The sequence below is a fragment of the Coffea eugenioides genome, chromosome 11 (genome assembly GCF_003713205.1).
Source record: "Coffea eugenioides isolate CCC68of chromosome 11, Ceug_1.0, whole genome shotgun sequence".
NCBI lineage: Eukaryota > Viridiplantae > Streptophyta > Magnoliopsida > Gentianales > Rubiaceae > Coffea > Coffea eugenioides.
Window position 1 is genome coordinate 4370241 of NC_040045.1, and position 12873 is coordinate 4383113.

Below are 12873 nucleotides of genomic sequence, written 5' to 3' on the forward strand. Positions count from 1 at the left end.
TTTGAGAGTTGAGTTGTCTTAAGAACTTTGAGAAGGAAAATTGGGAGTGAGTGTGTTTTCTTGAGTGATACACGAGTGCTTTGCAAGGTAGACTAGGATACACTTGTTTTGCAGGTTGGACAATATGTCTCAAGAGGGGAACATGCCTGAGCCGTCTGAGACCGACGTGTCACTCAAACTGGTGCTCCAAACTCTTCAAAAACAAGCGGAGAGACATGAATTTACGATGGCACAAATATCCGACAGGTTGGCTGCCATTGAGATGCGAGGTACTGGAGATATTCCCAATAGGGCTTCAAGTGCTCAGAGTGTTGAGCATGATGCGGATGATGAGGGGTATCATTCTAACACCTCATTCCGATCAAGGAAAAGCCACAGGGAAGCGAGGGAAGGCCGAGACCGACCTAGGAGAACCGATGACAATCTTGGTTCCATCAAGACTAAGATGCCTACCTTTCATGGGAAAAATGATCCTGAAGCTTATTTAGATTGGGTTAGGAGAGTTGAGCAAGTGTTTGAAGTCCACAATTACTCTGAAGAGAAAAAGGTGAAACTTGCAGCTATTGAATTTGAAGATTATGCATCCATTTGGTGGGAGCAAGTATGTGCCACAAGGAGGAGAAATAGGGAACAACCAATTGACACTTGGGCTGAAATGAAGCAAGTGATGAGGAAACGATTTGTACCCTTCCATTACACCACGGACTTGTACAATCGGCTCCAACGACTCACCCAAGGGTCCAGTTCGGTTGATGAGTACCACAAACAAATGGAGGTAGCAATGATAAGGGCCAATATACAAGAGGATTCGGAAGCAACCATGGCAAGATTCCTTAATGGATTAAATCCTGAAATTCGGAAGAAGGTTGAGCTTCAAGACCACTTTGAGCTACAACAAATGGTGTCTTATGCAGAGAAGGTGGAAAGGCAAGCCTTACCTATAAAGACACCTAGTGGCCGAACCACTACATCCTCTTCCACACCTTGGAGAAGAGATCAATTGCCAACATCCAATGCTTGGCCGAGGCAAGGCAATAAAGAAAGGGAAAACAGGCGAATGGAGCAACCGTTCCATCCGAGTGCAACTCCTTCTAAACCAACCCCGCGGCCGGCCCTTCCAAGGGTCAATACGTCTACCAACCAGCCAAAGGCATGTTTCAAATGCAAGGGAATTGGCCACCTCATGGCTCAATGCCCTAACCGAAGCATCATGTACATGAATGAAGAGGGAATGTGGCAAAGCGAAGGAGAGGAGGAATATGCGGACATGCCACCACTTGAAGAAGAGGGGAAGGATGCTGACCTGGTTGAAATAGAAGAGGACCCCGTGGCTCGAACTATGGTGACTATGAGAGTGCTAAATGCACAAGCTCAAGAAGATGATCTCCAACGGACCAACATTTTTCATACGAGATGCAAAATTGGAGATGAGGTATGTCTCATGATCATTGATAGTGGCTCTTGTACTAATTGCGTAGCTGCTGACTTTGTCGAGCAAAAGCACCTTCCATGGACTTACCACCCTAAACCCTATAGACTATCTTGGTTAAATGATGGGGGGGAAGTCAAGGTGACCAAACAAGCTTTAATCGCTTTTTCTATTGGTCGATACAAGGACCAAGTTTTATGTGATGTAATTCCTATGCAAGCTAGTCATGTCTTGTTAGGGCGTCCGTGGGAGTATGATCGGCAGGCTGATCATATTGGACTCACTAATAAGTATAAGTTCATTATGGACAACCTCAAGATCACTCTTTCACCCTTGACACCTACACAAGTGTATGAGGAACAATTGCATCTAAGAAAAGAGCGAGAGAAAAGGCAACTGAGAGAGGCAAAGAAAAAGCCGAATGTGCCTGAGGATGAGGAAAAAAAGAAAGTAGAGGCCGAGTTGAGTGAAAAAGAAAATTCGAGTGGGAAAAAACTTAGTGAGGCCGAGAGCTTGAAAGTGAACAAAAAGAGCTTCTATGCAAGTGTGCGTGAGGTAGGTAGGGCTTTGAATGCACAAAGTCTTCTCATAGTACTTCTGTACAGGGAAGCTGATTATTCTTCTTTTTACACACTAGGCATAACCGATTCTCTTCCTAGTGCAATCTACTCTCTTTTGCAGGAATTCAAGGATGTGTTTCCAGAGGAACTACCAAAAGGATTACCTCCAATTCGAGGTATCGAACATCAAATCGACTTTGTTCCTGGAGCAATTCTCCCAAATCGACCAGCCTATAGAGCAAATCCGGAGGAAACAAAGGAAATCCAAAGGCAAGTCGATTCCCTCCTTGAAAAGGACCAGGTACGTGAATCTCTTAGTCCTTGTGCAGTTCCAGTCATTTTAGTGCCTAAGAAAGAAGGGACTTGGAGAATGTGTACAGATTGTCGTGCAATTAATAAAATTACTGTTAAGTATCGTCATCCTATTCCTAGGTTAGATGATATGTTAGAAGAATTGCATGGGGCAATCATTTTCACTAAAATTGACTTAAGATCTGGTTATCATCAAATAAGGATAAAGGAAGGAGACGAATGGAAAACTGCTTTCAAAACAAAGTATGGTCTTTATGAGTGGCTTGTGATGCCTTTCGGCTTAACAAACGCTCCAAGTACTTTCATGAGGTTAATGAACCATGTTTTAAGGCATTTTCTTGGGAAGTTTGTTGTTGTTTATTTTGATGATATATTGATCTTTAGCAAGTCTTTAGATGAACATGTTGAGCATTTGCGACTTGTTTTAAGTGCTTTGCGTGAAAATAGGTTGTTTGCTAACATGGAAAAATGTGTCTTCTGCACTCCTGAAGTTAATTTCCTTGGATATATTGTTGGTGCAAATGGCATACGTGTTGATCCCGCCAAGGTAAAAGCCATCTTAGAGTGGCCGACTCCAACCAATGTGTCTCAAGTAAGGTCTTTTCATGGTCTTGCAAGTTTCTATAGGAGATTTGTTAAAGACTTTAGTACTATTGCAGCACCTTTGAATGAGACAATTAAAAAGAATGTGGGGTTTCAATGGGGAAAAGAGCAAGAAGAGTCATTTAATAGGCTTAAAGATTTGTTAACTTCAGCACCTATTCTTGCTTTGCCTAATTTTGATGTGACGTTTGAAGTTGAATGTGATGCTAGTGGGATCGGCATAGGGGCTGTCTTACATCAAAATCATAGACCCTTGGCATATTTCAGTGAAAAGTTGAGTGGGGGAGCTCTTAATTACCCTACTTATGATAAAGAATTGTATGCTGTTGTGCGTGCTCTTGAAGTGTGGCAGCATTATCTTATGCCTAAGGAATTTGTGATACATACTGATCATGAATCAATTAAATTCCTTAAGGGTCAGGGAAAGTTGCATAAAAGACATGCGAAGTGGATTGCATTTATTGATTCCTTTCCGTACATCATTAAGTATAAGAAGGGGAAAGATAATGTCATTGCGGATGCATTGTCTAGGAGGTATACTTTGATCACTAACATGAGCACTAAGCTACTTGGTTTTGAGCACATTAAAAACATGTATGCACATGATGTCGATTTTTCTAATGTGTTTCAAGCTTGTGAACATGCTGCATTTCAAAAGTACTATAGGAATGAAGGTTTCTTGTTCAAAGAAAATCGCCTATGTATTCCCAATTGTTCGCTTAGGGAATTACTTGTTAGAGAAGCTCATGGTGGAGGGTTGATGGGACATTTCGGTATTGATAAAACTCTTGACATTTTGCATGAACATTTTTATTGGCCTAAAATGAGGCGTGACATTGCTAACATTTGTGATAAGTGTTTAAAGTGTAAGCAGGCAAAGTCAAGGAGTAACCCTCATGGATTGTATACTCCTCTACCCGTACCTCATGCTCCTTGGACAGACTTATCCATGGATTTTGTGCTTGGTTTACCAAGATCTTCTAGAGGTATGGATAGTATCTTTGTTGTCGTGGATAGATTTTCTAAAATGGCTCATTTTATCCCTTGTAGGAAAACAAATGATGCGCGCCATGTTGCTGATTTATTCTTCAAGGATGTGGTTAGATTGCATGGAGTACCGCGTACTATTGTAAGTGATAGGGATGTGAAATTCTTAAGCTATTTCTGGAAATCACTTTGGGGAAAGTTGGGAACTAAGTTGCTGTTTTCTACTTCTAGTCATCCCCAAACGGATGGTCAGACTGAGGTAACCAATCGAACCCTTGGTGCTTTACTTCGAGCCATTGTTCAAAAGAACTTGAAGAAGTGGGAAGAATGTTTGCCTATCGCTGAGTTTGCATATAACCGAACCACTCATTCTACTACTAATCATTCTCCTTTTAAAATTGTTTATGGGTTTCAGCCGATAACCCCTCTAGATTTATCACCTATTCCTGTTGATGAGTGTTTAAGCGCAGATGGTGTTAAAAAGGCAGAGGCTGTTCGGACCTTGCATGAGAGAGTTCGAGCTCAAATTGAGAAGAAAAATGCGCAATATGCACAACATGCGAATAAGGGTAGAAAACATGTTGTATTCGAACCCGGTGATTGGGTCTGGTTGCACATGCGGAAGGAAAGGTTTCCTGCATCTCGACGGACCAAGTTACATCCAAGAGGAGATGGACCTTTTCGTGTACTAGAGAGGATCAACGACAATGCCTACAAATTGGAACTTCCAAGTGAGTATGGCATAAGCGCATCTTTGAATGTGTCTGACCTATCCCCTTTTGACTTTGATACAGACTTTGAAGATTCGGGGACGAATCCTTTCGAAGAGGGAGGGAATGATAAGGATACGGGCGCACAACAACTCCAACCTTGGGTCAAGGACCCTTTGATCAACATTGGTGGTCCGATGACAAGATCAAGAACCAAGAAGGTGAAGGAAGCTTTACGAGCCTTGATCATTCACCATACAAGCAAGGAGCAAGCTAGGTTTGAAGATTCGATGGACCATGAAGTTACTTTGTTCACTTGTACGTTTGAAGCGAAGGAATGATCTCATACTTGTTAGCTTAGTTGGTAGTTGTTTTAAGACTGTCTAGTTTAGTAGTTGTTAGGCGTTTAGTATTTTATTACTTATTGGGCCTTATCGGAAAGCCTTAAAGAGCTGGCTCTTTAAGCTCTTTATGCGGACCGAATTTCTTCCAGGTTTATGTGGGCCGGATTTTGCCCTAGTTTTAGCCTATAAAAAGGCACCTCTTGTAAGAGTAAAGGGACAGATATTACAACCAGAAATCGTGAGGAATTTTCCTTCAAGTTCTTAATCGAACTTACTCTTGAATTCTTGAGTTCATAGCTTAGGATTCAAATCAGACTTTATCGATTAGCTTGTTCCCTAATCGTGGTGTCGCTTCATCCATCCTTATTTGCTTAAGGTTGCTGATTACCTTTGTGTGTCAGAGGTCTTGAGTTCATGAGAACAATCGAGTTCAATTTCTGTTGGGAGGAAAGATCCAACTCTGATAATTACAAGGTTGGGAGGTTCTAGGAGGGTCTTCCCCTAGGGTTGCCTATATCATAAAGGGTGCCAACAAAAGGGGAAATCTTAAAAAAAAAAATCCCATCAATAACAAATTAGTGATGGTCATTATTTCAAAAATAAAAAAAATAAAAAAAGGGGTGAGGGCAATATGGCTTACTCGAATAATTCCAGTATCCCCGAACTTAACCAATAAGTTCTGTTATGTGGGGGATATTGATTCCAGCTGCAAGTTTCAAGGTACCAATATAAGACGCAATTTTGGTGAAAAAAAAAAAGAAAAAGAGGAATAAGCTGTGGAACAAATTTCATGCTGAGACACATCTTCCCTAATGCTATGGTTTGCCTTTGGTGGGAGTAACGTGAATAGTTAGCAAGATGGATTCGCTAAGTTCAAGTCTAGCGATATTGACTGATTTTATCATGCAAAGGGAATACTGAAGCCTTTCTAGTCTTTATGAATTTCCAGTCGCCACGAAGCATCACATGACCATTGTATAGGAAGGAACCCATTGAATTAACGCATTCAATAGGTGGGGAGTTAATATGTGTTTGGCGAGAACTTTAACACAATTACAGGAGCTACATGACCACGAAGATAATTCGACAAATGACTGGAGTGCAAGGTTAGACGAATGATTTCGGCGACAATTGAAGTTTGGTAGCATCCGATTTTCAGCAGCCACAATCAAAAGAATATTAAGTGAGCAGCGGTCTCGACGAGCAAATTTTCAGCTTACTTCTCTAAATTCACTAAATTTGTGATGAAGTTCAAGTGAATTTTGATTTCACAGATGAGTTGACAAGATTTGAAATTCAAGCAGCAAGGGATCTCATTGATCTGGTTAGAGTGAAGCTTGCTTGTTGCGTTTTCTTCAAGAGAATGTTGCAATGATTAGCCTTCCGCTGGTCAACCTTTGCTAGGTCTTGCTTCTGTAAGTAGAGATGATACCAGGTTGCAAAGAGGAAATCGATGTCCATTGTGGGATTGCGGTAGTTTATGGCAACGTCTTGAGGTTGAATTTGGAAGCTGCTAACTTCAGGTGACTTTTGGGTAGTGATTTGAGTAGTTCCCAATTCCGTTTAGGAAGCTTCCTGTATCCAGTGTTAAGCGGCAAGGTTTGATATGTTTCCTAATCTTGGCACCATGTTTCGGTTGTCTAAAGTAGAAACTCCATGTTGAACACCAAATGGAAAGTTCCCACCGAGTCACTTGGCAGCTATGTTTTGACTATTAAAGACATTTGGTCAGCACTACGGTCATATGAGATTTTCCAAGTACAAATTGGAAACTAAGTTGCAATAGAAGCAAAGATTTCATTGTGATGCTAAAGGAAATGATCCTGTGCACTTCACTTAACCATAGACCTCACATTAAATTAATCACTTAGTAAGCCCTCATGTAAAGGGAATGGTCCTGGCCTTTCTTTTATATTAAAAAAAATCATCAAATACTTCAAGTCTCAATTTCAATCCTTGAAAAGCAAGTTTTCAATTGAATCTTGAAGTGGGGGCATTTGTAGACAAAGAAAATTTATTTAATTTATTTAGTCAAGATTAAATAAATTGAATTAATCTTGATTAAATTAAATTAAATTGTAGAAGTCCATTATGTTTTGGACCGTCAAATTGGGCCAATATTATATGGGCTATTAAATTAAATTAAATTTGTAATGCCCATTTAAGTTGGGGTGAATTAATTGATTTATTAGTTCACCATGAACCCTTTGGGTTGACTCACTATTTAAGCCCAAGTTAAATGGATTTCTTAAGGCACAAGTGATCCAAAATGCAGGAAGGTTCTGAGGGTTTTGTTAGCCTACATATTTTGGCTATAAATAAAGGTCTTTCCTCAAGGCAAAGATACGAGAAGAAAATCCCTAACATTCGGAGAAACTCTGTCAAATTCTCTCAAGAGCTTTTCCTTCTATCCAAGTCCAAATCAAGTCAAACAAATCCTCTTGCCATTGGTGTTGAAGACTTAAGAGTTCCAAGTGTTCGACGTCATCATCAAGTCAATCGTTTTCTATGCCGAAATTGTAGGAAACACCCTTTCGATTGGAGAGCAAGCTTTTCGGCCCTTCAATTGAAGCTATTCGAAGAGAAGAATTAGGGGATTAATTTCTTTAATTCAAGAATTTTCAGAGATTGTAACCTACTTATTATTTAATTTAATAAATTTGATATTTGTGCAAGTTTTCTTGTCTTTTATTTTAGGCAACAAAATTTGTGCATACAGTCATATCAAAGTACACTACCAACTATGGAACAACATCAACATCCTAGAATTCTAGAAGTGCAATAAGCGCAACTGAAGTAGCAAAAAAATCAAACCTCATCTCTCAAGGAACACCAATAGATGGCACAATGAAAGAAATGAAGACAAGGAAAAGAGTCGACCCAACCAATTTGGAAACCTCATCTTTTAAAAAGTCCAGTGGTACAAAACCTACACAACAAAATGAAGGAACCACCAAGAAGCAATGCATCTGAATACTTAAGGCTGCCTATTAAAGTATCTAAATAAGTTTACTACTATTACTATCGCTAAATAAGGGACTTCATGGTGCTAGTAGTACAACTATTACTTTCTTTGGTTTTATGAAACTTTGCTTTATGGACTATTACTACGATTCTCATTCACTTTGTTATCTATCTTGCAGTTGTTACCTGAAACAACTTTATAAGTATTTGCCCGTACATCTTTGGGAACACTTACCTCTTTCAATGCTTTTTGGCTGCTATAGGAACTGCTTCTAATTATTTGATGGTTGTTTCTTCTCACAATGTACTATTATTTGTTCAACGAAAAATCCTCTTTACCCACGAGCACCAAACACCCGCGTGATGCGTGGGCACTCCCTCCTTAGTTTTAAGAATAAACTTTAGTTAAATGTATCTCAAGATCGTAATACTTATGATTACATTTATCTAGGTATATACTTATTCTAGGGACTTTCTATATTTAATTGAACCAACAATAACTAATAAGATTAAGAGTCATTCATTGTACATAAACAGCTAAAGTAAATTGACAAAATCTTAGACTTTAAGATATACATACTAACAGTTAATAAAACTATTAGCTCAACGTGATTTGTTTTTTTATCAGCTAGTAATATGATAAGGAAATTTATATGAGTACTACTTGTTTTAGTTTCTAAACACATAGAACTGTTAGATGGGTGAGCTTGTCTATGGCCCTACAAAATACAAATAGACCTCTAAGACAAAATCATTGGTGGACTACATCAGTCAAAAGTTGAGATCAATAATTTGATATCAATTTCAAATTTTTCAAAAGAGAATTTTGATTTGGTCCTAAAGAGTCTAAATTGCAACTTACCACAACATTAACATCCCTAGTTTTTTCTTTTCATTCAAGAAATTGTTATCCGTTCTCAATCACAACTATTTCAAGAGAAAAAAAAGACAAGGACTTTTCATTAGGATAATATCAAAATCTTCCTTTGAGGTTTCACTCAGTTGTTTTAAAATATCACCTACCTTTCTTACTTTATTATTTTGTAAAAAAAAAAACTATAGACACATCACAAAATTTAAATTAAAATACAAAACTAATCTTTTTGTTTTTTTCATTAAAAAATATATATAAAATATCCCTACACCACTTGTTTGCTCCAAGAATTCTTATCACTTTCAAAATCATTTTTTACCCAACTACCGCAACTACAAAGCTAGAGCCCCTAAAAATATGAATTGAAGAAAATCATAACTCAAAACCAACTCCTTATAAACCTTATTTTTGCCAACATCTTTTCAACCATAAGCAAGCCTTCAAGTTAAAAAAAATCACAAATAGAATCATACTTAGTTATACCACAATCACATTTAAAAAAAAAAACAACTTTATCTACCATAATCACATAATCAAAATATCATGCAAAAAAATAGACTAAGAAAGAGTTAGAGAAAGAGGGAAGAGAAGAAAGTGACTTTTATTTCTTTTTTAATCTTTTGAGCTCTATTCATTTTATATGTATATTATGTCATAAGTGAGATTAATCTAGTCATTTTCTAGTACCAGGGCAGGTAAATGATATTTTTAAAACTTTGAGAGTTATAAGCGATACTATGAGATACTTCAGGGAAGGTTTTTGATATTATTCATTTATCTTTCCTACCATCCAATAGTGCTAGCATGGACATGACAATTGAATTGCAGCCCACCACAACATGAACACCCATATTTTCTTTTCATTAAAGAAGTTGATGTCGATGCTCAATTCCAATAGTTTCAAGAAGGGATACTTTTAGAAACAAACCCTGAAATTTATCAAAATATAATTTAGCACAATTGAAAATTTTAAAATCTTGCATATCTCTCTTAAATTGATATTTTATATAGCATGTCTGCCCCTTTGTCAAAAACCAACAATAAAAAATACATATCTGAAGAGAGAAAATATTTCGTTTCCATTACTACCCTTATGTTGTGCTATATATGAAGTTTATAACAACAATAAAAATCAAAATAGGGCTAAAAGGTGAAAGACAAATATGAGGGCAAGTGCAATGAGGAGTGAAGTTGCAGCAACATGGTAACAATTCCTAGCATGACAACTGTCATTTTGACCCAAACAAGGGGGAAAATGCGTATGCAATCGTTGGATATTTTGTCAAGAGATCATATTTAGTTAATGTATTTTATAGTAACTGATGTATGCATTTTCTTTTGAACAAATCGGGGATTCATGTAAAAGGCATATATGAAAAGGTTATTTTAATTTTAAATACAACTCGGAAAACTTCATATATTAAAAAACATTGTCCAAAAAATATTTTGGAATTAGTCAACATAGAAAAAGTTAATCTATAGCTTTATTAGCATGATAAGAGTATTTAATTTGACTTTCTTGACAAACAAATTTGATTATTCTTTATCTAGATTTTTTTTTGTTTTAAAGTTCCTTTTTCTTCTGGGATTTTATGGTTAAACAATTGTTAAGATTACAGGGTTAATATTATGAATTTGTGACTTTGATGGGGGTATATTGTCTTCTCTAACTAGCAAGAAAAGTAGGTAAGATCTTGAAAACTTCAGACCTACTAGGTGATATTATGAGTAAGCTTAGGGTAGGTTTACAAAATTATCCCTTTCAAGAAAGAAAAAAGATAAGGACTTATCTTTGGGATAACATTAGAAACTTGCCCTGAGGTTTCTCTCAATATCACTCATCTATCTTAAGGTTTTAAAATATCACTTACCTCTCTTACTTTTACTATTTGTATAACAAAACCTTAAACACATTACGAATTTTAAATGAAAATCCAAAACTACCCTTTTTCTTAGTTTGTTCAAAAAATATATATTAAATACTTCTCCACCACTTTATTTATTCCAAGAATTGCTACCACCTACAAAACTATCTCTAGTATTACTATCACAACTATAAAGCTAGAGCCCCTTAAAAATACAAATGAAAAGAAATCGTACTTGTAAATAAATATACTAGCACCAATCTAAATTTGTATGTTCAAAATGACCTCCTTGTGAATCCTATTTTATTCCGGCCTCTTTCCAGCCAAGACCCCGCAATAGATGTTCTGAACCATTCCCTAGGGCACTCACTGTCGCATTTTTTTATTATATTGCCATTTTCCTTCATAAACTTCATATTTTAGATCTTTTTATTTCCTTAAGATCCAATAACTATTAACTGAGTAATACACAAAATTGAACAAACTCAAAAAAATTAAAATGCATAAAAATGAGATTTTTTTATGAATTTTCTGCAATACTTTTTAATTTTCTATTATATATTACTTTTTTGAAACTGTTGTATTTATTTATTTTAGTCAATTAATAGTTATTGGATCTTAAGAAAATAAAAAGAATTAAAATATAATATTTCTGAAGGAGAAATAACAATATGATAAGAAGTGATATAGAGAGTGGCACGAAAAATGGAACAGAAGGTCCGTTGTGCCATGACCTCAAGTCTTCAAGTTGAACAAAATTTTAAAAAATCAAATCAGAATCACCAAAAAAATCATACCCAAATCTACCATGATCACATTAAAAAAAAGAAAAACAAAAAATTAAATTTACCATAATCACAAAAATATCTCATAATCATCCAAATAAATAGACCAAGAAAGAGTTGGAAAAGGGGGACGAAAAGAAAATGACTTTTATTTCTTTTTTTAATCTTTGGAGATCTATTTATTTGATATGTATATTAGTCTTGAGAGAGATAAATGATATTTTCAAAATTTTGAGGATCACAAATGAAATTATGAGAAACCTCAGGAGAGGTTCTTGATAATATTTGTTGATAAAATAAGCCAATTCTAGAAGCTTCTATTTATTTATTTACTGGTAATATTAGTGTCAAAGTTTTAGTAGTTGTGTGATTTAGAAATTTGTGTTTTATTTGGCAATTTTTGGTGCAAGTGGCTTCTTCCCAACAAGCCTGGTAGGTTATAAATAGGACATTAGTTTAGAATATTTTCTTAAGAGAGTCCAAGAGAGTCTATAAGATTTTATTGTGGTGTGATTTTCTTCTATTATTTTGAGATATAATAATATTAGTTTTTTTATTTTCTTCTCTCCCATAAATATTTTAGTGATTGTTTCATGCTTCAATCTGTCACCTTGCATGCATTGATTATTATTAGAACCCTAAATTTGGATTCTACAATTGGTATCACGAACCAGACTATGAGGTTAGTCCTGGGCCTTTCTGCTGTCAAAGTTAGGGCACAAAGTTGTTTGAAAGTATTCTGTTGATTGAGTTAGCCCACAAGATTAGTCCTAAAGTGTGTGGCTGGTGAAGAATTCGACCATAAGATTGGTTCTGAATCATCAGATTGTTGCCAGTGTGAAGATAGAGATCGGAGAAGAATCCTGTCAGATTTATTGATTGCTGTGAGTTGTCAGATTAAAGGATTTGATTGGTTAATCAATCAGGAAGGCCAGGAAAACTTAACAGAAGAGAGAGGAAAATTCATTCAGGTATATGAATTGTAAAATAATGACAAAATTTTATAGAGATCCGATTGATGGTGAAAATTTGCTATATTGACTCTTATATGCACAAATAGACATAATATTTTGGTAGGGTTTTAAAAGTGAAAAAATATCTCAAATAATGTAATTTAGATAATCTTCTTTGTTGGGTTGTTGCGAATGAGTTGCTAAAACATGTTTTCTAGAAGAATGCATGATTATTCTTTTAAGTGATGTGTAAAACAGTGGCAGAAAATATTTACAAAACTTTTGCTCATCATACTAAAATACCCTGGAAATTTTGGAATGATATTTACTATGTTTTGCAAATAATTCAGAAGAATTATGCTTTCAACTCGAAGTTTGGTTGTTGATATTGGTTTATGGATTTTGAAAATAATAGATTTGTTGATGGTATGGGTGATATTGAAAATTTTGAATCAATTGGCAGTTTTAATTTGCATATCTTGTTTGG